General features: G+C 42.6%; 1 long non-coding RNA gene across 1 annotated transcript in view; it reads right to left on the minus strand.

The window, feature by feature from the left end:
- Positions 1–24,846: 24,846 nt before the first annotated feature.
- Positions 24,847–27,931, minus strand: part of LOC145877164 (uncharacterized) — a 5,774-nt gene continuing 2,689 nt past the window's right edge. Inside the window, exons 2-4 of the long non-coding RNA XR_014391594.1 lie at positions 27,854–27,931; positions 27,669–27,728; positions 24,847–27,437 (exon numbers count right to left, since the gene is read on the minus strand). The exon at positions 27,854–27,931 is cut by the window's right edge and continues 82 nt beyond it. This is a non-coding gene — a long non-coding RNA (uncharacterized LOC145877164). The remainder of the gene's footprint in view (positions 27,438–27,668; positions 27,729–27,853) is intronic.

Raw genomic sequence — 27,931 nt, forward strand, 5'->3', positions numbered from 1 at the left:
ACATGTACTGCACTGGAAATATCCCTCTACTACACATGTAAACCAAACACCATGAGATTAGAGAACACATTGGGTGGTATCTTAGATCTCTTACTAATCATGGAAGTTTGATGACAACGGCCCAATCCTACATTTACATAAGTGTTCAGACCCTTAACTCAGTACTTTGTTGAAACACCTTTGGCAGCGATTACAGCCTTGAGTCTTCTTGGGTATGACACTAGAAGCTTGGCACACCTGTATTTGGGGAGTTTCTTCCATTCTTCTCTGCAGATCCTCTCAAGCTCTGTCAGGTTGGATGGGGAGCATCGCTGCACAACTATTTTCAGGTCTCTCCAGAGATGTTTGATCGGGTTCAAGTCCGGGCTCTGGCTGGACCACTCAAGGACAACAGTGAGATGAGTAATACATAGACAGATACAGCAGAATAGGATAGAACCTAGTCTGTTCATTATATACTTCTACATGATGTATTGTTACACCATGTAGGAGCAGTATAGACCTAGTCTGTTCATTATATACATCTACATGATGTATTGTTACACCATGTAGGAGCAGTATAGACCTAGTCTGTTCATTATATACATCTACATGATGTATTGTTACACCATGTAGGAGCAGTATAGACCTAGTCTGTTCATTATATACATCTACATGATGTATTGTTACACCATGTAGGAGCAGTATAGACCTAGTCTGTTCATTATATACATCTACATGATGTATTGTTACACCAACACAAAAAAAGGAAATTATATTATTTTATACTAATACAATTGCTCAGAGAAAGAGATTTAGTTTAAAATGTAATTCTCAAAAGGTTGGGGTCTGAATTATTGCCACCCATGTTTTCAATACTCCAGCACCCTCCCCTTGGGAGGATAACAACACTGAAATGTTTTATGAGATTAGAGAACACATTGGGTGGGATCTTAGACCCTTCCTCCATACAGAATCTCTCCAGGTCTTTGTTTTATTTAGTCTGTCTTATGGACTGCCCTGTTCAATTCAAACCACAGGTTTTCAATGGAGTTCAAGTCCGAAGACTGAGATGGCCATAGAACATTTTTGATTTTGTGCCCAATTAACCATTTCTTTGTGGATGTTGATGTGTCTTGCTGGAAGATCCTCTTATGGCCAAGTCTCAGCCTCCTAGCAGAGAGGTAACCAGGTTTTGGGCTAAAATATCCTGGTAGTGGGTAAAGTTTATTTATTTTATACAGTAATTTTAGCTCATCTTTATCAAGGGTATCAATAACTAGGTGCTTATTTTGATATCTAGTTATTTGACTGAATCAGAAATACAGATGTGGAGTAGATGTAGAGTTTGTTTTAAATTCTCATAAAAAAAATCTGAACTAATCAAACAACACTTGTTGCTCTTTGTACGTGTTGATATAATATTCATATTTAATGGAGAGAACAAAACGTTTCCCTAAACTGCTTTATAATATTATAATTCAATGAAGAATAAAAATAGTTTTCCCTCCTTAACTGCGTTTCCTTCCTCCAGACAGCAGATGGCGATATGTGTCTTTCAGGCGATGTTTCTAGTGTGACGTATAATCTAGTGGACGGAACTCTTCAACAACTGCAGCCACCTCGGTAGCTCGCTAGCCAACAAAGTCTGAACATTCAAGTTCTTTAGACACTTTCCAGGTTTAATTGCAACTGTGATTTAAACATACTTATGTGTAAACAACTAGCTACCCCATTTAATTTAATATTTACGTTGCAACTATCTGGCTGGTTAAGTTAGCACTAGCCTAGCTAGCTAACATCCCCGACCATGCGCTCACTAAGCTACTCTCCTCCTGCTAAAGAGGAGGTCTGTTGGACGGAGAAAGAAGCTCTGGGGCTGAACGTTGTCGTGAAAGAGGAGAAGGAAGAGGAGGATGTCACAGTAAAACAAGAAGTAGAGGGTGAGGCTGTTACCGTGAAAGAAGAAGAGAAAGACGTTTCAGTGAAAGAAGAGGAAGACGCGTTCAGAGTGAAAGAGGAGGAGGATGTTACTGTGAAAGAAGAGGAGGAAGTGAAAGAAAATGAAAACGTTTTTGGAATGAAGGATGAAGAGGGGGAGATTACTGTCACATTAGAGGAGGACGAAGAAGAGAAGACTGGAGAACTGATTAACACCAGTAAATACAGTGAGTACTATCTAATAAAACAGGGACATTGATCTGATTAACACCAGTAAATACAGTGAGGACTATCTAATAAAACAGGAACATTGATCTGATTAACACCAGTAAATACAGTGAGTACTATCTAATAAAACAGGGACATTGATCTGATTAACACCAGTAAATACAGTGAGGACTATCTAATAAAACAGGAACATTGATCTGATTAACACCAGTAAATACAGTGAGTACTATCTAATAAAACAGGGACATTGATCTGATTAACACCAGTAAATACAGTGAGTACTATCTTATAAAACAGGGACATTGATCTGATTAACACCAGTAAATACAGTGAGTACTATCTAATAAAACAGGGACATTGATCTGATTAACACCAGTAAATACAGTGAGTACTATCTAATAAAACAGGGACATTGATCTGATTAACACCAGTAAATACAGTGAGTACTATCTAATAAAACAGGGACATTGATATTTTATTTTATTTTTTTTACCTTTATTTAACCAGGTAGGCAAGTTGAGAACAAGTTCTCATTTACAATTGCGACCTGGCCAAGATAAAGCAAAGCAGTTCGACAACATACAACAACACAGAGTTACACATGGAGTAAAACAAACATACAGTCAATAATACAGTAGAAAAATAAGTCTATATACAATGTGAGCAAATGAGGTGAGATAAGGAAGGTAATGACAAAAAGGCCGTGGTGGCAAAGTAAATACAATATAGCAAGTAAAACACTGGAATGGTAGATTTGAAGTAGAAGAAAGTGCAAAGTAGAAATAGAAATAATGGGGTGCAAAGGAGCAAAATAAATAAATACATACAGTAGGGGAAGAGGCAGTTGTTTGGGCTAAATTAGAGATGGGCTATGTACAGGTGCAGTAATCTGTGAGCTGCTCTGACAGCTGGTGCTTAAAGCTAGTGAGGGAGATAAGTGTTTCCAGTTTCAGAGATTTTTGTAGTTCGTTCCCGTCATTGGCAGCAGAGAACTGGAAGGAGAGGCGGCCGAAGGGGGAATTGGCTTTGGGGGTGACCAGAGATATACCTGCTGGAGCACGTGCTACAGGTGGGTGCTGCTATGGTGACCAGTGAGCAGAGATAAGGGGGGACTTTACCTAGCAGGGTCTTGTAGATGACCTGGAGCCAGTGGGTTTGGCGACGAGTATGAAGCGAGGGCCAGCCAACGAGAGTGTACAGGTCACAGTGGTGGGTAGTATATGGGGCTTTGGTGACAAAACGGATGGCACTGTGATAGACTGCATCCAATTTATTGAGTAGGGTATTGGAGGCTATTTTGTAAATGACATCGCCGAAGTCGAGGATCGGTAGGATGGTCAGTTTTATGAGGGTATGTTTGGCAGCATGAGGGAAAGATGCTTTGTTGCGAAATAGGAAGCCAGTTCTAGATTTAACTTTGGATTGGAGATGCTTATAGTGAGTCTGGAAGGAGAGTTTACAGTCTAACCAGACACCAAGGTATTTGTAGTTGTCCACATATTCTAAGTCAGAACCGTCCAGAGTAGTGATGCTGGACGGGCGGGCAGGTGCAGGCAGCGATCGGTTGAAGAGCATGCATTTAGTTTTACTTGTATTTAAGAGCAGTTGGTGGCCACGGAAGGAGAGTTGTATGGCATTGAAGCTCGTCTGGAGGGTTGTTAACACAGTGTCCAAAGAAGGGCCATTAGTATACAGAATGGTGTCGTCTGCGTAGAGGTGGATCAGAGACTCACCAGCAGCAAGAGCGACATCATTGATGTATACAGAGAAGAGAGTCGGCCCAAGAATTGAACCCTGTGGCACCCCCATAGAGACTGCCAGAGGTCGGGACAACAGGCCCTCCGATTTGACACACTGAACTCTATCAGAGAAGTAGTTGGTGAACCAGGCGAGGCAGTCATTTGAGAAACCAAGGCTGTTCAGTCTGCCAATAAGAATGTGGTAACTGACAGAGTCGAAAGCCTTGGCCAGGTCAATGAATACGGCTGCACAGTATTGTTTCTTATCGATGGCGGTTAAGATATCGTTTAGGACCTTGAGCGTCACTGAGGTGCAGTTGCTGTTTGAGGTGAAGAAACATTTGCTTTGAGAAGCTCCACAACTCATTAGTGGTGGTGCATTAAGACAATCAGAAATACTATCAGACATCCCCAAATGGGCACATTTATAGGCCTACATTTGCACACAGGCAAGGTAGACTAGTCCTACTTCTATATGCGTAATTAGGTGTGCGTCCTTACTCAACATTGACAGGAGTGTTTCAAACAAAAGACAATTAATAAATTGACAGAACTGAAGCATCTTGCGGGGTCAGGTCTGGGTGGTCTGCCAGGGGCCGTTTCATTTAGTGTCCGTTTGGGTCAGTTGGGGAATGATTGTATTGTCCCATAGTATGTTGTACCGAAGTTGACCGACTGAAAGGGAGTGTAACTTCATGACTATTGTTGGATTCTAAACTTTGATCATATTAAAGACATGATAGATCAGACACAGAGTATATAAAGGAGTGAGATCTGTAGAAAGACAGAGTGGCTGTGGAATGTGCTGGGTGGACGGGAGGAGATCACAGGATTGCTTTAGGGGAAGCGGATGGACATCTGTGGATTAGGCGAAGGAGGGGTTGAGGTCAGGAGGTCAGGTCAGATCCCCTGATGGGAGTAATAAGGGTTTAGTATCCTGTTACCCTCTTCCTGTTGAACCAGAAGATGTAAGGATTGGTTTGAAGGAGTGTACAAAGTGGGGTATATATACTTGTGATGGTGAGAACATGTTTTTGTCTGAATTACAGCTGTAACGACCCTTTGGGAAGAATTAAACTTGCACAAGCTTCTCTAGTGTCCGTGAGTTATTTACTCTGAAAAATTAGAACCTAACACTATAATTACTGTTCCCTGAAGGAGGGAAATGAGGTGCAACACTTGTTTGGCCCCACCCCTTCCTGGGTCGGTGAAGAGCGGTATTAAATTTTAAGGAATAAACCCGAGCCTCACGCTCATCACCTGTGGAAGGCGGGGCTTCCAGCGACGGGTGAATGAAAATGCACTCGACCTTCGTATCATTTAGTGGCTCCTTATGTTACTCTGGGAAAACAGTTTGTGGGCACAGAAATACTAAATCATTTCAGAGTTTGGTGTATCCAATGTTTTTTAACTGAGTCATCTTCTAATCCAAGATGGCGTAGCAGTATGACGTGATTGTTGTTGTAAATGTTGTTGTTTTTCGTCTTTTTTTGTATATATTGCAAAATATTTCAATCTCTTTTTCCATGTTTAAATTAAATATACCTTCCGGCAATCCGCCTCACCCAATGTGATACGGAGCTGCTATTTTTTTAGACCTTATAGCTAGAACCTCCATCAGAACCTAGCCATCAGGAGCTAAGCAGCTAATTAGCAACTAGCTATTTAGTCATTTTTAGCCACTGCTTTACCCTTTTAGCTCAGACACCAGCCGCTTTTTGCCTGGATTATACCTGCCAGTCTGCACAGCGCGTTATCAACCCTGAGCATATCGGACTGTTTTCTCCACTACATCACCGTATTCCTGCCGTAAGCTCTGGACCATTACACCGGATAATCGCAACTAGCTAGCTTCTACCGAGTGGCCCAGCCTCGAAGCTAGCCTTGAGCCAGGCCCATTTTCCTGCCTGCTCAGTGGACCCTATGATCACTCGGCTACACAGCTGATGCCTCCCAGACTCTTCACTAAGACGACTAGAAGCCACTACATCACATCACATCACCGGATTCCTGCCGTAAGCTCTGGACCTTTGCACCGGAGTGGCTTTAGTGGCTAACGCCCTTGTCCTGAAGCTAGCACCAGTTAGCCTCGAGCCAGGCGCATCTCCCGGCTAGCGTAGTAACGACTACCTAACTGCTTCCCTGTTTCATATATTCCTGTTCACTGGACCCTATGATCACTTGGCTACATAGCTGATGCCTGCTGGACTGTTCATTAATCACGGGTTTCCATTTTGTTTATCTGTCGGCCACAGCCTCGAACTCAGGCCCCGTATGTAGTTAACTGACCCTCTCTGCCCATTCATCGCCATTTTACCAGTTATTATCTTAGCTGATTAACTGTTGTCTTACCCGTTGTTGTCTTAGCTAGCTATCCCAATCAACACCTGTGATTGCTTTATGCCTCGCTTTATGTCTCTCTCTAATGTCAATATGCCTTGTATACTGTTGTCTAGGGTAGTTATCCTTGTTTTATTTTACTGCAGAGCCCCTAGTCCTATTCAACATGGCTCAGAGAGCTATTTTGTCCCACCTCCCACACATGCGGTGATCTCACCTAGCATAACTGGTGCCTCCAGAGGAGAAACCTCTCTCATCGTCACTCAACACCTAGGTTTATCTCCACTGTACCCGCATCCTACCCTGTCTGTACATTATTCCTTGAATCTATCCTACCACGCCCAGAAATCTGCTCCTTTTATTCTCTGTTCCCAACACACTATTTGGCCAATTCTGATAGCCTTTAGCCGTACCCTCATCCTACTCCTCTGTTCCTCGGGTGATGTAGAGGTTAACCCAGGCCCTGCGTGATGTCCTGGCCGTGTCTGAATCCTGGCTTAGGAAGGCAACCAAAAATTCTGAAATTTCCATCCCCAACCACAACATTTTCAGTCAAGATAGAACTGTCAAAAAGAGAGGAGTTTCAATCTACTGCAGAGATGGCCTGCAAAGTTCTGTCATACTTCCCAGGTCCATGCCCAAACAGTTCGAGCTTCTAATTTTCAAAATGAATCTCTCCAGAAATAAGTCTCTCACTGATGCCGCCTGTTATAGACCCCCCTCAGCTCCCAGCTGTGCCCTGGACACCATATGTGAATTGATTGTCCCCTATCTATCTTCAGAGTTTGTTCCGTTAGGTGACCTAACCTGGGATATGCTTAACACCCCGGCCGTCAATCTCGATGCCCTCAATCTCACACAAATTATCAAGGAACCCATCAGGTACAACCCTAAATCCCTAAACATGGGCACCCTCATAGATATTATCCTGACCGATTTGCCCTCCAAATACACCTCTGCTGTTTTCAATCAGGATCTCAGCGATCTTTGCCTGCATCAGGCTTTTCTAATTGACCTGGCCCGGGTATCCTGGAAGGATTTTGACCTCATCCCGTCAGTAGTGGATGCCTGGTTGTTCTTTAAAAGTAATTTCCTCACCACCTTAAATAAGCATGCCCCTTTCAAAAAATGTAGACCTAAGAACAGATGTAGGCCTTGGTTCACTCCAGACCTGACTGCCCTCGACCAGCACAAAAACATCCTGTGGCGTACTGCACTAGCATCGAATAGTCCCCGCGATATGCAACTTTTCAGAGAAGTCAGGAACCAATACACACAGTAAGTTAGGAAAGCAAAGGCTAGCTTTTTCAAACAGAAATTTGCATCCTGTAGCTCTAACTCCAAAAAGTTCTGGGACACTGTAAAGTCCATGGAGAATAAGAGCACCTCATCCCAGCTGCCCACTGCACTGAGGCTAGGAAACACTGTCACCACCGATAACTCCACGATAATCGCGAATTTCAAGAAGCATTTCTCTATGGCCGGCCATGCTTTCCTCCTGGCTTCCCCAACCCCGGCCAACAGCTCCGCAGCTACTTGCCCAAGCCTCCCCAGCTTCTCCTTCATCCAGATAGCTGATGTTCTGAAAGAGCTGCAAAACCTGGAACTGTACAAATCAGCTGGGCTAGACAATCTGGACCCTCTCTAAAATTATTTGCCGCCATTGTGGCAACCCCTATTACTAGTCTGTTCAACCTCTCTTTCGTATCGTCTGAGATTCCTAAAGATTGGAAAGCTGCCGCGGTCATCCCCCTTTTCAAAGGGGGTGTCACTCTAGACCCAAACTGTTACAGACCTATATCCATCCTGCCCTGCCTTTCTAAAGTCTTCAAAAGCCAAGTTAACAAACATCACTGACCATTTCAAATCCCACCGTATCTTCTCCGCTGTGCAATCCGGTTTCCGAGCTGGTCACGGGTGGACATCAGAAACGCTCAAGGTACTAAACAATATCATAACCGCCATCGATAAAAGACAGTACTGTGCAGCCGTCTTCATCGACCTGGCCAAGGCTTTCGACTCTGTCAATCACCGTATTCTTATTGGCAGACTCATCAGCTGATAAGAACAACCGATCAATCAACAACCGATCGCTGCCTACACCCGCCCGACTAGCATCACTACTCTGGATGGTTCTGACTTAGAATATGTGGACAGCTACAATACCTAGGTGTCTGGTTAGACTATAAACTCTCCTTCCAGACTAATATTAAGCATCTCCAATCCAAAATTCAATCTAGAACCAGCTTCCTATTTCGCAACAAAGCCTCTTTCATTCACTCTGCCAAACATACCCTCGTAAAACTGACTTTCCTACCGATCCTTAACTTTGGCGAAGTCATTTACAGAATAGCCTCCAACACTCTACTCAGCAAGCTGGATGCAGTCTATCATAGTGCCATCCGTTTTGTCACTAAAGCCCCATATACCGCCCACCACTGCAACCTGTATGCTCTTGTCGACTGGCCCTCGATACATTTTCGTCGCCAAACCCACTGGCTCCAGGTCATCTATAAGTCTTTGCTATTCCACCTTAACTCAGCTCACTGGTCACCATAGCAACACCCACCCATAGCACGCACTCCAGGAGGTATAGCTCACTGGTCATCCCCAAAGCCAACACCTCCTTTGGCCGCCTTTCCCTCCAGTTGTCTGCTGCCAATGACTGGAACGAATTGCAACAATCGCTGAAGTTGGAGACATACATCTCCCTCACTAACTTTAAGCATCAGCTATCTGAGTAGCTTACCGATCGCTGCAGCTGTAAATAGCCCATCTGTAAATAGCCCATCTGTAAATAGCCCATCCAACTGCCTACCTCATCCCCATGTTTTTATTTACTTTTTCTGCTCTTTTGCACACCAGTATTTCTACTTGCATATCATCATCTGCACATCTATCTCTCCAGTGTTAATTTGCTAAATTAATAAATTATAATTACTTCGCTACTATGGCCTATTTATTGCCTTACTCCATTTGCACACACTGTATATAGACTTTTCTGTCGTGTTATTGACTGTTTGTTTGTTTATTCAACGTGTAACTGTTGTTTGTGTCGCACTGCTTTGCTTTATCTTGGCCAGGTCACAGTTGTAAATGAGAACTTGTTCTTAACTGGCCTACCTGGTTAAATAAAGGTAAAATATATATATATAGTAACTTTATTGACAACACCCAAATGGATACTGTCATTAATGTGGTTCTTCAATATTTACACATAATTCTTAATACTGTAGTTGTTTAGTTCCAGTCACATGTTCAACTATCATCAGCTGATCCAGGAAATCATTTTCTGAATGACAGTCACATGACAAACATCACGACATGCAACAACAACCAAAGTGCTTCTTTATTCATTACTCTGGTAAAGACTGTTATGCCGTGCTCCACGTTGGATCCAACATTCCTACTTTGGTCATAATGTGTAGAGAACTGTTTCTTGATGGATAGGCTATTGTACAACACGCAGAGCTATTTTCCTATATTTGTTGTTAGGTGAAGTTATGGGTCCTACAGTAGGTCTATGTTGTTAGGTGAAGTTATGGGCCAATTTTGCAACCAAACAGTGTACACACCCTCATTGTCAGGCTGATGGAAAAGCCAAAGAGCATTTTTTCTGGTTGTAGTGTTTTTTTAAGTGTAAAGCGGTTGATTTGCGACAATAACACAAACATATTAAGCAGGAGATTCAGATGAGCTTTACAATTATAATCCAAAGTAGTGTGAAATGCACTCACAAGCAACCTGGAAATGGAGGTTACTCCCCTGAGTTTCCCCCATTCACTTTCAGAATACATTGTGAAAAACGAAAAGCAGATATACTACATCCATAACTATCGGTTTCCTCATTAGCAGGGAGGAGTTTCTGCAATCAATTTGCATCGCCCTCATGCCGCAATTTTAGCAAACATAGAAAGGGGCCTATATTGGAGACCGAAAGTCGTCTGGCACACTGCTTAGGATTTCAACAACTTTAATAACTTATTTCTAGCCTACAATCATCGATGTTACTACTAATGTGAAAACAAGACAAAATAAGGCTATTGTTGCTCATTTTAAGACAAATGTCAAATAATCATTACATTCATTACAGACGTCAATTGTTGTCCAACATCATGGCTACGCTGTTGGCATCACCTTTTACAGTGGATTTCTGCTGTTGTGGGCCTTTAACCATCTGTATGACTTTGTTGTTCACACAGGAGAGAGACGTGACTATCGTGGATCCTCTGGGGAGCCTCAACAACCTCATGATGCTGACGAGGCAGAGAAGAGTCTCTCCAGATCAGAACACCTCAAGAAACACCAGCAGAGACCCACAGGGAAGATAATTCACCGCTCTGACTGTGGGAAGAGATTCACCTCATCAGCAGGCATTAAAATTCATCAGAGAAGCCACACAGTAGAGAAACCTTATTGCTGTACTCAATGTGGGAAGAGTTTTGATAAATCTAGCCATCTGAAGATGCACCAAAGAACACACACAGGAGAGAAACCTTATAGCTGTGATCAATGTGGGAAGAGTTTTACTCAGCTAAGCCACCTGATTTCACACCAGAGAATACACACAGGAGAGAAACCTTATAGCTGTGGTCAATGTGGGAAGAGTTTTGGTCAATCTGGCGATCTTACAGTGCACCAGAGAATACACACAGGAGAGAAACCTTATAGCTGTGGTCAATGTGGGAAGAGTTTTACAACATCTGGCTCTCTGACTCTACACCAGAGAACACACACAGGAGAGAAACCTTATATCTGTGGTCAATGTGGGAAGAGTTTTACTACTTCTGGCTCTCTGACTCTACACCAGAGAAGACACACAGGAGAGAAACCTTATAGCCTTATAGCTGTGAACATTCTCCGGTAAGACATCTGATCAAACACCAGAAAATACATGAAGGGGTTGTTTCACGATATCAATGATATGTCACAATGTAGAATGTTTTAACATTGTAGTAGGAATATTTTAATAGTGTCCCAATGTAGAACCCTAAACGTTTGTCCCCTGTTCTATTGATTTCAACATGATATGGATATTAGCCTCAGGGGGAAAATCCAGGCTCTGAATTGAAAGAGTTACTATTTATGAGATTTAATAAAAAGTGACTAACACAAAAAGAGCTGTGTTACACTTACCACGTTGGTGACCCACTTGAATCAAAATGCAACACTTCAAAATGTAGCTAGCTGTTTTCTACAAATTGTCCTCTAACCAGTGATGTACACATTATTCCCAGATTCCGTGTGGTTTTTGAGCTGTTAATTTTAACAGGACTTGCAACCTCATCTCCCTCCTCTCGGCACAATTGATTTCAACGAGTTATGACAAATAAGTGTTGCGTTCCTTTGTTTAGGGACCCCTAAATTTAAATGCATCACTCCAAAATGTAGCTGACCGTCTTCTGCAGGTTGTCCTCTAACCAGTGAGGTAAAAGATATCTCCATTTCCATGTGTTTTTTGTTTTGTTGTGTTAGTTCCAAGAGCAGGTTCAACCTGATTTCCCCCCAAATGGATATAAGATTTGTGTTTTGCATTTAGCTAGTGCGTTGCTATGGATCTTTATTTATTTTGACTGCATGTTTTTCCGTATTGGAGATGAGTTTTGTTTGGGCTCGTTCCAAGGAAACGAGAGTTCTAGAAGCTAGTGGGATTTAGGAAGAGGAGAGTTCTAGAAGCTAGTGAGTTTTAGGAAGACGAGTGTTCTAGAAGCTAGTGAGTTTTAGGAAGAGGAGAGTTCTAGAAGCTAGTGAGTTTTAGGAAGACGAGAGTTCTAGAAGCTAGTGGGTTTTAGGAAGAGGAGAGTTCTAGAAGCTAGTGGGATTTAGAAAGAGGAGAGTTCTAGAATCTAGTGAGTTTTAGGAAGACGAGTGTTCTAGAAGCTAGTGGGATTTAGGATTCTATAGAAAGAAAAAGGAGAAACAAATAATACTATTGTATATTATTATTTAGAAATACGTGTTTTTTTCTTGTTTTTAATTGTTGACATCCAGTAGACACCATGTTTATATTGGTGAAGGTGAATCATTGTAGTTGATTATAATGTGAAATGGAAGTTGTTTTCTGTTGGTGGTGAGCAAACTTTTCCAACAAAAATATAGGATATATTTGTTGTCATAAGGGGGAAGGTGTTACAGGCTTTGGTTTTTCCATTTATGTTTTGAGGTTGGACTTTAGCACGTCTAGCTCGTTAGCACGTCTAGCTCAGCGCGTCTAGCTCGTGAGCACGTCTAGCTCGTGAGCACGTCTAGCTCGTGAGCACGTCTAGCTCGTTAGCCCGTCTAGCTCGTTAGCACGTCTAGCTCGTTAGCCCGTCTAGCTCGTTAGCACGTCTAGCTCGTTAGCACGTAGGACGCACTGATTGGTGTCACCTCGTTAGTCAGTATGTGTTACACCTGTGCTGGCTTGTCCATCTCGTTAGTGGGAAGGTGTTTCACCTGAGCTGGTCCAGGTTCTATTTAAGAGTGTCTGGCCCAGTGCTCCAGTTGTCTTGATACATGTGGAGAGTCAACACCTTTAGTTGTTCCACCTTTTTGGTTTGCTTCCTGTCTTTAAGTTTGGTGTGGGTTTTTCTTTTGTTTGCCTCTTCTTGGGCAGATTTAGTGGGTCTCATGGTGGGTGTCTTTTAGGTCCCAGTTGTTGTTACTAGTCAACTTCCAGTGGACACCCCCATAGTGTCTTTCAGAGCCCCTCCTAAAAACAAGTTATATTTTGGGTTGGATGTTGCATCATATTGTTGATATTTTAATCAATGGCATTTCCTTACAATGCTCATTAGTCTTTCAGTTGTTATTATTGTTTTTTATCCTCATATTTGTGTACTAAATATTTCTGATTATTTTCATAGTTTTTTCCTGTGAAGCCATTGTGTTGCGTCCATGTCTGACAAGTCTGTATAAATAAAGCTTGATTTGAACACATTGTAAAACAAATTAACCCAATGACTGACCAATCAACAAACTATTGGTCCACCTTAGTATGAAAAACTGTATCAATCCCACTTTTCCAGCCTGCTGAAGGCGTGGTGGAGTGGTAAACACCACCCCCGGCTCTACCAGGGGCTTGAGGTGGTCTCCCACAGCTCTGCTTATGTCATGTTCTGTGGCCTTGCTGTTCCATTTCTTGACTGTCCCTGCAACACAGAAATAAACACATTTAGTCATATTATATAAAACACTCAAAGTAATGGATATGGAGCATCTATGGCCTCAGTTACACCTGGCACCTAAATGTGACTTCTGATCACTCCAAGCTGCATTAGGTTCAGATCTACCAGGATGGGCATTTGACATAGTCTGGATGCAGTCCGGCCATTGAATATGCATAAGCAATGTAAAGATATGCTGGGAAAAGTACATTTTACACAAATGACCTTCATAAATCAAATGTTGTTGGTCACATACAGGTGTTCAGCAGATGTTATTGCGGGTGTACCATCGATCACCACATTCTTTTGGAGAGATTGGAAACCCAAAATGGTCTACATGGACAAGTTCTGGCCTGGTTTAGGTCTTATCTGTCGGAAAGATATCAATTTGTCTCTGTGAATGGTTTGTCCTCTGACAAATCAACTGTAAATTTCGGTGTTCCTCAAGGTTCTGTTTTAGGACCACTATTGTTTTCACTATATATTTTACCTCTTGGGGATGTCATTCAAAAACATAATGTTAAATTTCACTGCTATGCGGATGACACACAGCTGTACATTTCAATGAAACATGGTGAAGCCCCAAAATTGCCCTCGCTAAAAGCCTGTGTCTCAGACATAAGGAAGTGGATGGCTGCAAACTTTCTACTCTTAAACTCGGACAAAACAGAGATGCTGTTCTAGGTCCCAAGAAACAAAGAGATCTTCTGTTGAATCTGACAATTAATCTGGATGGTTGTACAGTCGTCTCAAATAAAACTGTGAAGGACCTCGGCGTTACTCTGGACTCTGATCTCTCTTTTGAAGAACATATCAAGACTGTTTCAAGGACAGCTTTTTTCCATCTACGTAACATTGCAAAAATCAGAAACTTTCTGTCCAAAAATGACGCAGAAAAATTAATCCATGCCTTTGTTACTTCTAGGTTGGACTACTGCAATGCTCTACTTTCCGGCTACCCGGATAAAGCACTAAATAAACTTCAGTTAGTGCTAAATACGGCTGCTAGAATCCTGACTAGAACCAAAAAAATTGATCATATTACTCCAGTGCTAGCCTCCCTACACTGGCTTCCTGTTAAGGCAAGGGCTGATTTCAAGGTTTTACTGCTAACCTACAAAGCATTACATGGGCTTGCTCCTACCTATCTTTTCGATTTGGTCCTGCCGTACATACCTACACGTACGCTACGGCCTCCTAATTGTTCCTAGAATTTCTAAGCAAACAGCTGGAGGCAGGGCTTTCTCCTGTAGAGCTCCATTTTTATGGAATAGTCTGCCTATCCATGTGAGACGCAGACTCAGTCTCAACTTTTAAGTCTTTACTGAAGACACATCTCTTCAGTAGGTCCTATGATTAAGTGTAGTCTGGCCCAGGGGTGTGAAGGTGAACGGAAAGGCTGGAGCAACGAACCGCCCTTGCTGTCTCAGCCTGGCCGGTTTCCCCTCTTTCCACTGGGATTCTCTGCCTCTACCCCTATTACGGGGGCTGAGTCACTGGCTAACTGGTGTTCTTCCATGCCGTCCCTGGGAGGGGTGCGTCACTTGAGTGGGTTGAGTCACTGACGTGGTCTTCCTGTCTGGGTTGGCGCCCCCCCCCCCCCCCTTGGGTTGTGCCATGGCGGAGATCGTTGTGGGCTATACTCGGCCTTGTCTTAGGACGGTAAGTTGGTGGTTGGAGACATCCCTCTAGTGGTGTGGGGGCTGTGCTTTGGCAAAGTGGGTGGGGTTATATCCTGCCTGTTTGGCCCTGTCCGGGGGTATCATCGGATGGGGCCACAGTGTCTTCTGATCCCTCCTGTCTCAGCCTCCAGTATTTATGCTGCAGTAGTTTATGTGTCGGGGGGCTAGGGTCAGTCTGTTACATCTGGAGTATTTCTCTTGTCTTATCCGGTGTCCTGTGTGTATTTAAATATGCTCTCTCTAATTCTCTCTTTCTCTCTTTCTGTCTTTCTCTCGGAGGACCTGAGCCCTAGGACCATGCCTCAGGACTACCTGGTATGATGACTCCTTGCTGTCCCCAGTCCACCTGGCCGTGCTGCTGCTCCAGTTTCAACTGTTCTGCCTGCGGCTATGGAACCCTGACCTGTTCACCGGACGTGCTTGTTGCACCCTCGACAACTACTATGATTATTATTATTTGACCATGCTGGTCATTTATGAACATTTTAACATTTTAACATTTTGACCATGTTCTGTTATAATATCCACCCTGCACAGCCAGAAGAGGACTGGCCACCCCTCATAGCCTGGTTCCTCTCTAGGTTTCTTCCTAGGTTTTTGGCCTTTCTAGGGAGTTTTTCCTAGGGAGTTTTTCCTAGCCACCGTGCTTCTTTCACATGCTTTGCTTGCTGTTTGGGGTTTTAGGCTGGGTTTCTGTACAGCACTTTGAGAATATCAGCTGATGTACGAAGGGCTATATAAAAATAAATTTGATTTAGGGGATTTTTTAGCTAACATGCCAAGTAGTTGCAAAGTAGCTAAAAAGTAGTTGCTAATTAGCAAAAATGTTAAAGTTGTACATGATGACATTCAAATACACAACCTTTGGGTTGCTAGACCCAACCACCCCGACCAACCACCCAACTTTTGTTTTTGCCATAATTAACCTTCTGTCTTATGTAACCATACCAAACATAACACATCATACTAATTTGGAGGTCCCGGATTTACATTTACTATGTTACATCTAGTCTATGAGACCAGGCTGAGTTAAGGCATACTTTCACAAACTGTCTCTATCCCTCTCTCATTGTTGTGTTGTGTACATCTCCTATGTGGTTTATGCGGTCTGTGTGTATCTAACCTAAAGTAGCAGGCGTAAAAGTTTCTCTCTGTCCGAGCTGGAAAGAACAGCCAGCTTGCAGAGGTGCAAAATGTACTCAATAGTCATAGTTGAGTAAAAGTAAAGATACCTTAATAGAAAATGACTCAAGTAGTAGTGGAAGTCACCCAGTAAAATACGACTTCAGTAATTAGATTTTTATTTTAATTTAACTAGGAAAGTCAGTTAAGAACAAATATTTATTATTTACAATGACGGCCTACCCTGGTCAAAACCGGACGACGCTGGGCCAATTGTGCGCCACCCTATGGGACTCTCAATCACGGCCAGATGTGATACAGCCTGGATTCAAACCAGGGACTGAAGTGACACCTCTTGCACTGAGATGCAGTGCCTTAGACCGCTGCGCCACTCAGGAATAAAAGTCTAAAAGTATTTGGTTTTAAATATACTTAAAATAAATGGAATTGCTAAAGTAAAAATAATTTCAAAATACTTATATTAAGCAAACCAGATGGCACAATGTTTTTGTGGATAGCAAGAAAGACATCTGCCTCACCTGCCCTGAATGACGGGTTGCCACTGGCTAGTACACATGATTCAATTATTTTGGATAAGATATTTGTATTTGTCAAAAGGGCAGTTGAGCATCGTGTCACCAGAATAAGACCCTCGATATTTATTGGAAAGGAGCACCAAGCTCATCACCGTGCACTTTCAACACTGTGAAATTCATCATAATATACTTAATCTGTTGCCTAAGAAACTGCATGGTTTCCTGAGTAGTAGTCGGAGGGCCACACTCAATATCATCGCGTGACAAGTTTACTTCGATATGATGGAAATGACATAAAGATTTGAGCATAAAGGCGTTTCCACCGCCATTTCTCGCATAATTAATTTTACAGACAAAAATATCCCACCATGTCGAACGAACAAATTAAAAACTGTTGATAAAAACGTGGTTAATGTAGTTAATTACGACATTTCTGCGCTGAACTAGGTTGAATATTTGGTTAATGAAAACTACAACTCCCTTCAGCCCAGTGTCCCACATAGTTCTTGACTTGATTTCTCTCGTGAATGATTTGATTTCTCTCTGGAGAAACGGCGCGTTGGGATCACAGAAATAACGAACTAAATGGAATTCAAGTCATTGAACCCACATCGGTCAATTAGTTGTTGAATAACCGGAGAAAAAAATACGAAATTTCGGTTAATCGCTCAGCACTTGCCCTCTCTCCAGTGCTTAATTTTAGCCGGATCCTACTGGAACAGGATCTGGCACCTCTCCGTCTTGGAACAGTTTCGTTTTGTCCGGATCCGGTACCTCTTCTGGCATGAAAAATAATTGTCACTTTTTGCAATGTAAAGATTCTAATAAACGTGATCAAAGTTCTTTGGAGTTGCCTCTTCTTTAATCCCCCCCCATCTCTCACTACAATGAGATTCACTTTCTATTATCTCTCTCTCCCGCTCTCTACTCCGATAGACAAGAGCCTGCAACTCTCATCTCTCCAGCATTGCAATTCATAATGTCCTTATAGAGCCGCGCAAAGGGTTGAAATACATTTGACAAAGTTATGGTTACTGCTGTCTGTTGAGAAATAAATTAAATAGGCCTAGGCTATTGATGGATTCAATGTCGTTTTCATTGATCTCAGATTCTCAGTTTGTCCGTGTCTAAATTGCCTGTCATTTCGATCATTTTGTGCTTTCAAGACAACTTGGAACTCGAAAACAAATAAGCCGAATCATGATGTCAGTGATCGTCAGGTCGGAAAGTCGGAGCTCTAGAAGAGGCCAGAGTTCCCCATGTGGAATTTCAAATTGGATGACCATCCAAAACAAATTTTTCCAGTCTGAGCTCGTTATTTCCCCAATTTCGCAGTTGTCTTGAACGCACGGAAGTCTGAAGTCGTAGAATGCCCAGCTCCGAGTTCCCAGTTGTTTTGAACGCAGCATTAAAAAAGATCGTGCCAAAATCTCCAATCGTAAAATGACGTAGAATTGCATTAAATGCGTTTATAAAAAGGCCAAACATTTTCTGGACCCTAGGCCACAAACCTTTTTTCCCCATGTGGGCAACTTCTGTAAATGCCTCTACTTACTGCTCTATGCCACTACGCAAATGTGATGATATGCATGCAATGCAGGTCACCCCCCTCTCGTGCTCACTTGTTCCGGCAACTCCTGATTTACAAATTAGGCACTGTCTAGCTCTTTTTTTCTCCCTCAGTCAGTCTTTTTCCAGTAACTCCACAGTCAACAACTCCACAGTCAACAACGTCTAGCCTAGGGGTGTCAAATTCGATTCACAAGTGTCTGCGGGTTTTTGGTTTTTCCTTTCAATAAAGACCTAGACAACCAGGTGAGGGGAGTTCCTAACTAATTAGTGACCTTAATTAATCTATCAAGTACAAGGGTGGAGGGATAACCTGCAGACTCTTGGCCCTCTGTGGAATGAGTTTGACACGTGACTAACCCTTACCTAGCTCTCTCTCTCTCTCTCTCTGTGGCTTGTATTCTTTCCCCTGGTTTCCTTGTTTGGGCACTCTCTCCCTCCCCTACTCGCTCTCTCCTCTTCCCCCTTTCTCTCCTTTCTCCCCCTCTCTACTCTGTTCCTCTCTCATTCTTCCACCCCTGGCAGTGCACTCTTAATCCCCCCCGCCAGAGTCCATGCCCTTGTAGAGCAGAGAGCATACGCTGGCGACCGTCAGCCCAGCTCCAGTTGATGAGGTAGCAGCATATCGCTTAGGGGCCCTGGCATGGGTCACATCCTGCCACGGCCCTGCCGCAGCCTTCAGGGAGGCACCATCCTAGTCAACTCCCCCCTCCACTATCACTGCACTTCATGTGTAAGCACTGAGCATTCATGGCTGCTTCACCCAATCATAATAACTTATCACAATAAAATAACAACAGCTTGCAGTCAACGGTAGATCCACCTAGCCAGGTAAACACTTCTTTAATCACTAGATTGTAATACTGGGGTGGTGAACTATTAATGACTTACCACATAATTGTTAACAATATATAAATGAACGTCATATAAATGCACACACTCAATCTCATAGCAATATAACAAGGTCATTCTTCTTTCCGATTTGGATAATCTGGCAACGTCAAAGCATTCCCCCTAGCATGTCCATGTTTGTCTTGTCTTATAATGCATTTGTGTGGTATGGAGTCCACATACCTACAAATCCAGAAGGCTAAATTAAAATGGCGTGCTGACTGTTAATGGAGTGGGACAAACATATGACTTCACTGTCTGTTGTGGCTTCAAGCTCATGTAATGAATAATACAACAGTCTCCACCTGTATCAGTGCAGTCAATGGGCCTGACAGTTGCTATTTATATGTATATTTTCAGCACAGTGTCTTCCCTCCACGATCACACTCAGTCAACTTGTCCTTGAATTACACAGACAAGATAGCAAAACAATACCCAGAGAAAAGACAGTTTATTATCCTCTTTTAAAAGCTAATCAGCATGTAGTGACATAGCCTGATGCAAAATAGAAATTCCAGGAGAAAAACTCTCCATGTAACTAAATTATGCTCTGAATGAAAGTAAGCTCACCCATGCGGTTAATTTGACAAATTTTCTGAAATGACTTTTGTTTCTCATGAGGCGATGTAGCTAGCTAATGAGTTTGTCGGTCCACTCCAGCTGAATAATATGTATAGAGATCCTATTAAATAACTATTCTAGTATTCTAATTCATAATTCTATGGTCATATGACCCACAATGAGAGACAACTGGGGAATGCAGCTGATCGGTAGATTACTACGCTGACATCACAATGTCAGACCTGGGAAGCACTGCTCCCATTGCCTTCCCATGCCCTCCGCCCATTTTCTCGGTCAGTCACAGCACCCCACCCACCCTTTTCCCCACCCCCTCCCACTTAATGACCCCATACCTCATTATGATCTGCAAAGTCCCTTGGTGTCCTCTCACCATATTTATTTTTAATTGAACCTTTATTTAACTAGGTAAGTCAGTTGAGAGCAAATTCTTATTTACAATGACGGCCTACCAAAAGGCCTCCTGCAGAGACGTGGGCCTGGGATTAAAAATAAAAAATAAAAACAATATAAATATAGGACAAAACACACATCAAAACAAGAGAGACAACACAACATATGGTCCCCCACAGCACACCCTATCTCTTTAAAGGTACGGCACTGGTAAGAATGTACTGTATTTTCAACCACATGGCTGTCAGGTAGAGTCATAGCATCTGTACTGAGAGTGGTGTTATTGATATTTTTGCTACGAGTGCTTTACTATGTAGATTCTCCTCTTGTCATTTGTGAATTATTCCATCCTGTCTCAGAAGCACTCTGATGTAGCCAATGGTAATGTGCAGTTTGAACCATAACAACGTTTTAGTAAAGGGATGAGGGATGGCACTGGAGAAATGAAACCACTTTCAAAATTATAGACAGAGTTATGAATGCAAGGACTGACCTTCCACGGTATCAAAGTTATAGTTTTAACCAGGTTTTGAGGCTATACAGTGTTTGTTTACATTCACATTGTTTCCAAACAATGGAGTTAAACAAGATTATATTTTGCATTCTGATGGGGTACAACAGTTAAACTAAGGTCATAAATAGATGTATTGAAAAGTTGTTGACAAGCAGCCAGCAGCCAGTCCTCCAGACTGCTGCCTGAGCACCTTTGTCTGCTCACACAAGCTGTGCTCTGCTTTGATACCAACACAGAAATATATAGAAAGTCACTGATTTAATATTTCATATTTGTAACGAACATCTAACAACAGATGTCTGTTTGTATGTGGTCTGACAGAGGTTTGAGGACAGTGAAGGTCAAATGCGTAAGCATCATAAATGATTGCACTCTGAAGCAACAAATCTATAAATTAAACTGTTGACAGGATTATATCTTTGCCCCTTGGTGGAGTCAATCAAACTAAAAGACGTCAAGAAAGTCCACAGCCCACTTGCCTGACTCCTGCTATTCAGAAGAGTACAATTTTTTATTAAGGGTCTGGAAAAATACACAACACTATTTACATAGATAGAGAGGCTTCTCAATGGGAGCAGCACTTGTGAATACAATTAATTCAACTGAAATACAATGAACTCTTATGACTCAGAGCAATGGATTTGAAATATTCTTTCAAAATAAAATATCAAAGAAATGAATGACGTCCAGAGTTACAAAATTCCTGTAGTTGTCATTCAAGACTATGTGATAACTTGTTGATCTCAGGAGGTTTTAAATGTTATATGATCACATATGACTCAGGCATTTGAGTCACCTGGTTCAAAGGGACAGTTCACCATCCTCTGATTGGCAATCAGTGTGTGGTGTAAACCTTTGTTGATTCCGTATTGAATAGCAGTGATTGAATCAACGTGAATAGCTTGAAACATTCATGACTAAGACCTTTGTATAGACAGACATAGCTATCCTGATTTGTGCTGCAGCGAAAATAGAGAGGATGCATAGTACAGTAATGCATAGTACAGCAACGTGAAAGTGCAACCATACAGCTGAAGAGTAAAGGCTGGTAACAGTGCACCAACTCGTCTCTTTCTCCTGCTTTAAAAACCTTTTACTGCAGAGGACTACATCAGTGTCACACAGAGTGTTTCTTGGTAGTCAAACAAATCTACTTTGAAACAAAAGTACTCCACTCGTAGGAGTGGTTTGTTCATAACCATCCTCCTTTTTGAGGCCACTAGGTCATTTGACTGCAGGAAAGGGCTACAGCTGGAATCCTTAATTGGTGAAACTGCCACATCCGTTTGGGATTACAACAACAAAGAAGTTACTGCATACAAACCAACACTGTTTTTCCCTCTGACATTATTGCATGCGTGATAGAACAGCACAATATGTACTGCAATTTTCTGACGTCGCTGCCGGAGTCTCCTCTCCTCTGTTTCAACAACAAAACAAAAACAATAACAAAGAAGACACACACACACACACACACACACACACACACACACACACACACACACACACACACACACACACACACACACACACACACACACACTACACACACACACACACACACACACTACACACACACACACACACACACACACACACGATACACACACACACACACACACACACACACACACACACACGATACACACACACACACACACACACACACACACACACACTATACACTACACACACACACACACACACACACACACACACACACACACACACACACACACACACACACACAGATTTGGTCCTCAGATACTCAAGAAGTTCTAAAGCTGCACCAATGAGAGCATCTTGACTGGCTGCTTCGCCGTCTGGTATGGCAACTGCACCGCCCTTGACCACAAGGCTCTACAGAGGGTGGTGCGGACAGCCTAGTACTTCTCTGGGGCCGAACTCCATGCCATCCTGGACGTTTATACCAGGCGGTGTCTAAGGAAGGCCCAGGAAATTGCCAAAGACTTCAGCCACCTAAGCACATGGACTGTTCTCTGTGCTACCGGAGCAACGGGTCTCAGACCAACAGGCTCCAAGATAGCTTCTATCTTGAAAGCAATTCGACTGCTGAATAGCTTCTCAGACTATCTGTACTGACTCTACCTGCACTGGCTATATACACATACACATGTCTCTATCCACACACACAACACACACACATAACACACTCACGCATACTGATGTCACATACACACACACACACGCCACCACAGACTCACACCCAGCATATGCACTGCTGCTACTTTTCACTCTTATTATTATATTTATATATATACTGCTCAAAAAAATAAAGGGAACACTTAACCAACACATCCTAGATCTGAATGAAATAAATAATCTTATTAAATACTTTTTTCTTTACATAGTTGAATGTGCTGACAACAAAATCACACAAAAATAATCAATGGAAATCCAATTTATCAACCCATGGAGGTCTGGATTTGGAGTCACACTCAAAATTAAAGTGGAAAACCACACTACAGGCTGATCCAACTTTGATGTAATGTCCTTAAAACAAGTCAAAATGAGGCTCAGTAGTGTGTGTGGCCTCCACGTGCCTGTATGACCTCCCTACAACGCCTGGGCATGCTCCTGATGAGGTGGCGGATGGTCTCCTGAGGGATCTCCTCCCAGACCTGGACTAAAGCATCCGCCAACTCCTGGACAGTCTGTGGTGCAACGTGGCGTTGGTGGATGGAGCGAGACATGATGTCCCAGAAGGTGCTCAATTGGATTCAGGTCTGGGGAACGGGCGGGCCAGTCCATAGCATCAATGCCTTCCTCTTGCAGGAACTGCTGACACACTCCAGCCACATGAGGTCTAGCATTGTCTTGCATTAGGAGGAACCCAGGGCCAACTGCACCAGCATATGGTCTCACAAGGGGTCTGAGGATCTCATCTCGGTACCTAATGGCAGTCAGGCTACCTCTCAATTTAGAACACACATTTAGAACGCTCATTTAGAACGCTCTTTTAGAACCCTCGTTTAGAACGCTCATTTAGAACGCTCTTTTAGAACCCTCGTTTAGAACGCTCATTTAGAACGCTCTTTTAGAACCCTCGTTTAGAACGCTCATTTAGAACCCTCATTTAGAACCCTCATTTAGAACCCTCATTTAGAACCCTCATTTAGAACCCTCATATAAACGCTCTTTTAGAACCCTCATTTAGAACCCTCATATAAATGTTCCTTTAGAACCCTCATTTAGAACCCTCTTTTAGAACCCTCGTTTAGAACCCTCATTTAGAACGCTCATTTACAACAACAATCAGCGTTTGAGCTGGACACACTTTTTTCAGAAACTATTTACACAAAAACACACACAGTCCTTACAAAGTTTATCTCCAGAATGTGAGCAGTTTATTTTTTGAAGGAAATGGTTCATATATTCACAGAAGTATATATATTTAATCACTGAACAGTAGCAGACCTAACTTCATCTGTTCCTGACTCTGGATAGTGGATTAAAAAGACCACCTGTTGTTACATCAACACCAGACATCATGATTCATGGAAATGGACATTGGATTTTATCAAATATGAAAACCTTAAATCTCTTCAAATTCAAATCAGTCAGAAAATAAGGATTGTACATAAAACAGAGCAGAATAAATCATCACATCTGGGGACCATCACCACCAGCATGACTAGTATCTATGTGGACCCTACTACAGTTTAACCAGCTCAGCTATAGACTACACCAGCATGACTAGTATCTATGTGGACCCTACTACAGTTTAACCAGCTCAGCTATAGACTACACCAGCATGACTAGTATCTATGTGGACCCTACTACAGTTTAACCAGCTCAGCTATAGACTACACCAGCATGACTAGTATCTATGTGGACCCTACTACAGTTTAACCAGCTCAGCTATAGACTACACCAGCATGACTAGTATCTATGTGGACCCTACTACAGTTTAACCAGCTCAGCTATAGACTACACCAGCATGACTAGTATCTATGTGGACCCTACTACAGTTTAACCAGCTCAGCTATAGACTACACCAGCATGACTAGTATCTATGTGGACCCTACTACAGTTTAACCAGCTCAGCTATAGACTACACCAGCATGACTAGTATCTATGTGGACCCTACTACAGTTTAACCAGCTCAGCTATAGACTACACCAGCATGACTAGTATCTATGTGGACCCTACTACAGTTTAACCAGCTCAGCTATAGACTACACCAGCATGACTAGTATCTATGTGGACCCTACTACAGTTTAACCAGCTCAGCTATAGACTACACCAGCATGACTAGTATCTATGTGGACCCTACTACAGTTTAACCAGCTCAGCTATAGACTACACCGGCATGACTAGTATCTATGTGGACCCTACTACAGTTTAACCAGCTCAGCTATAGACTACACCGGCATGACTAGTATCTATGTGGACCCTACTACAGTTTAACCAGCTCAGCTATAGACTACACCAGCATGACTAGTATCTATGTGGACCCTACTACAGTTTAACCAGCTCAGCTATAGACTACACCAGCATGACTAGTATCTATGTGGACCCTACTACAGTTTAACCAGCTCAGCTATAGACTACACCAGCATGACTAGTATCTATGTGGACCCTACTACAGTTTAACCAGCTCAGCTATAGACTACACCAGCGTGACTAGTATCTATGTGGACCCTACTACAGTTTAACCAGCTCAGCTATAGACTACACCAGCATGACTAGTATCTATGTGGACCCTACTACAGTTTAACCAGCTCAGCTATAGACTACACCAGCGTGACTAGTATCTATGTGGACCCTACTACAGTTTAACAGCTCAGCTATAGACTACACCAGCGTGACTAGTATCTATGTGGACCCTACTACAGTTTAACCAGCTCAGCTATAGACTACACCAGCATGACTAGTATCTATGTGGACCCTACTACAGTTTAACCAGCTCAGCTATAGACTACACCAGCATGACTAGTATCTATGTGGACCCTACTACAGTTTAACCAGCTCAGCTATAGACTACACCAGCATGACTAGTATCTATGTGGACCCTACTACAGTTTAACCAGCTCAGCTATAGACTACACCAGCATGACTAGTATCTATGTGGACCCTACTACAGTTTAACCAGCTCAGCTATAGACTACACCGGCATGACTAGTATCTATGTGGACCCTACTACAGTTTAACCAGCTCAGCTATAGACTACACCAGCATGACTAGTATCTATGTGGACCCTACTACAGTTTAACCAGCTATAGACTACACCAGCATGACTAGTATCTATGTGGACCCTACTACAGTTTAACCAGCTCAGCTATAGACTACACCAGCATGACTAGTATCTATGTGGACCCTACTACAGTTTAACCAGCTCAGCTATAGACTACACCAGCGTGACTAGTATCTATGTGGACCCTACTACAGTTTAACCAGCTATAGACTACACCAGCATGACTAGTATCTATGTGGACCCTACTACAGTTTAACCAGCTCAGCTATAGACTACACCAGCATGACTAGTATCTATGTGGACCCTACTACAGTTTAACCAGCTCAGCTATAGACTACACCAGCATGACTAGTATCTATGTGGACCCTACTACAGTTTAACCAGCTCAGCTATAGACTACACCAGCATGACTAGTATCTATGTGGACCCTACTACAGTTTAACCAGCTATAGACTACACCAGCATGACTAGTATCTATGTGGACCCTACTACAGTTTAACCAGCTCAGCTATAGACTACACCAGCATGACTAGTATCTATGTGGACCCTACTACAGTTTAACCAGCTCAGCTATAGACTACACCAGCATGACTAGTATCTATGTGGACCCTACTACAGTTTAACCAGCTCAGCTATAGACTACACCAGCATGACTAGTATCTATGTGGACCCTACTACAGTTTAACCAGCTCAGCTATAGACTACACCAGCATGACTAGTATCTATGTGGACCCTACTACAGTTTAACCAGCTCAGCTATAGACTACACCAGCATGACTAGTATCTATGTGGACCCTACTACAGTTTAACCAGCTCAGATATAGACTACACCAGCATGACTAGTATCTATGTGGACCCTACTACAGTTTAACCAGCTCAGATATAGACTACACCAGCATGACTAGTATCTATGTGGACCCTACTACAGTTTAACCAGCTCAGCTATAGACTACACCAGCATGACTACTATCTATGTGGACCCTACTACAGTTTAACCAGCTCAGCTATAGACTATACCAGCATGACTAGTATCTATGTGGACCCTACTACAGTTTAACCAGCTCAGCAGTACCATTATAGAGCCTAAACCCAGGATAGAGGGGCTGAGTGAATGTGGTCTGGACTCTGTGGAGGAGGGTCATTGTGTCAGAGACACTGTAGAAGGACAGAGTACCTGCCTTGTGATCCAGGTACACTCCTACTCTGGAGGACTGAGGGCCTGATACTTTAGTCACAACATTATTGTGTATGAAACAATAATCACCTCTATAGCACTGTAAACTCCAGGACTTGTTATTGAATCCAAATATATTACCTCTCTCTGTTCTGCTGATGTCTTTATATGAGACTGCTGTAATAACCAACTCCCCAGTCCACTCCACCTCCCAGTAACAGCGTTCAGACAGACCCTCTCTACACAGAACCTGGACTATGTTGGTGAATCTGTCTGGATGGTCAGGATATGGTTGGACTTGGCCTGTATAGGTCACCTTTCTGTTCCCTTCAGACAGAGAGAGGTATGTGCCTGCTGTGTTTGGGTCCAGTGTGAGCTGACAGGAATCTGGGAGAAGAGCAGAGACCAATGAGGGGAGTCAGAACAATAAGTTAAGTCAGATACTGTATCTACCCTGTCTTTGATTAGAGCACAGCAGAGATCAAATCAGAGAAATATGAGGAGTCAGATAGATACCCAGTCTTTGATTAGATCTACTATTGCTATATATTTCTAGAGGGATTGTTAGGAGTGGCAGTAAAAAGAGACTGTTAGTTACTTCACAATAAAGAGACTCACATTGTAACAACTGTTCTCTGGTCTTGGGCTCTGGAGGCAGAACAACCTCCACTATATTCACTACAGACACACAAACACATTGACAGAGAGAGGGAATGTTATCATCATACCATATTCCACATGTATATGACTAGTAGGGAACTTTCAATGGTCTAAAGTTGATGTTCTGATTGTTTTCAACACACCTGTAGTGGAGATCTTGGTCCATTCTCCTTTAAGGAAGTCTTCTAGTTTCTCTCTCAGTTCAGACACAGTCTTACTCA

The sequence above is a fragment of the Salmo salar genome, unplaced genomic scaffold (assembly GCF_965601325.2).
Source record: "Salmo salar unplaced genomic scaffold, fSalSal1 ptg000691l, whole genome shotgun sequence".
Lineage (NCBI taxonomy): Eukaryota > Metazoa > Chordata > Actinopteri > Salmoniformes > Salmonidae > Salmo > Salmo salar.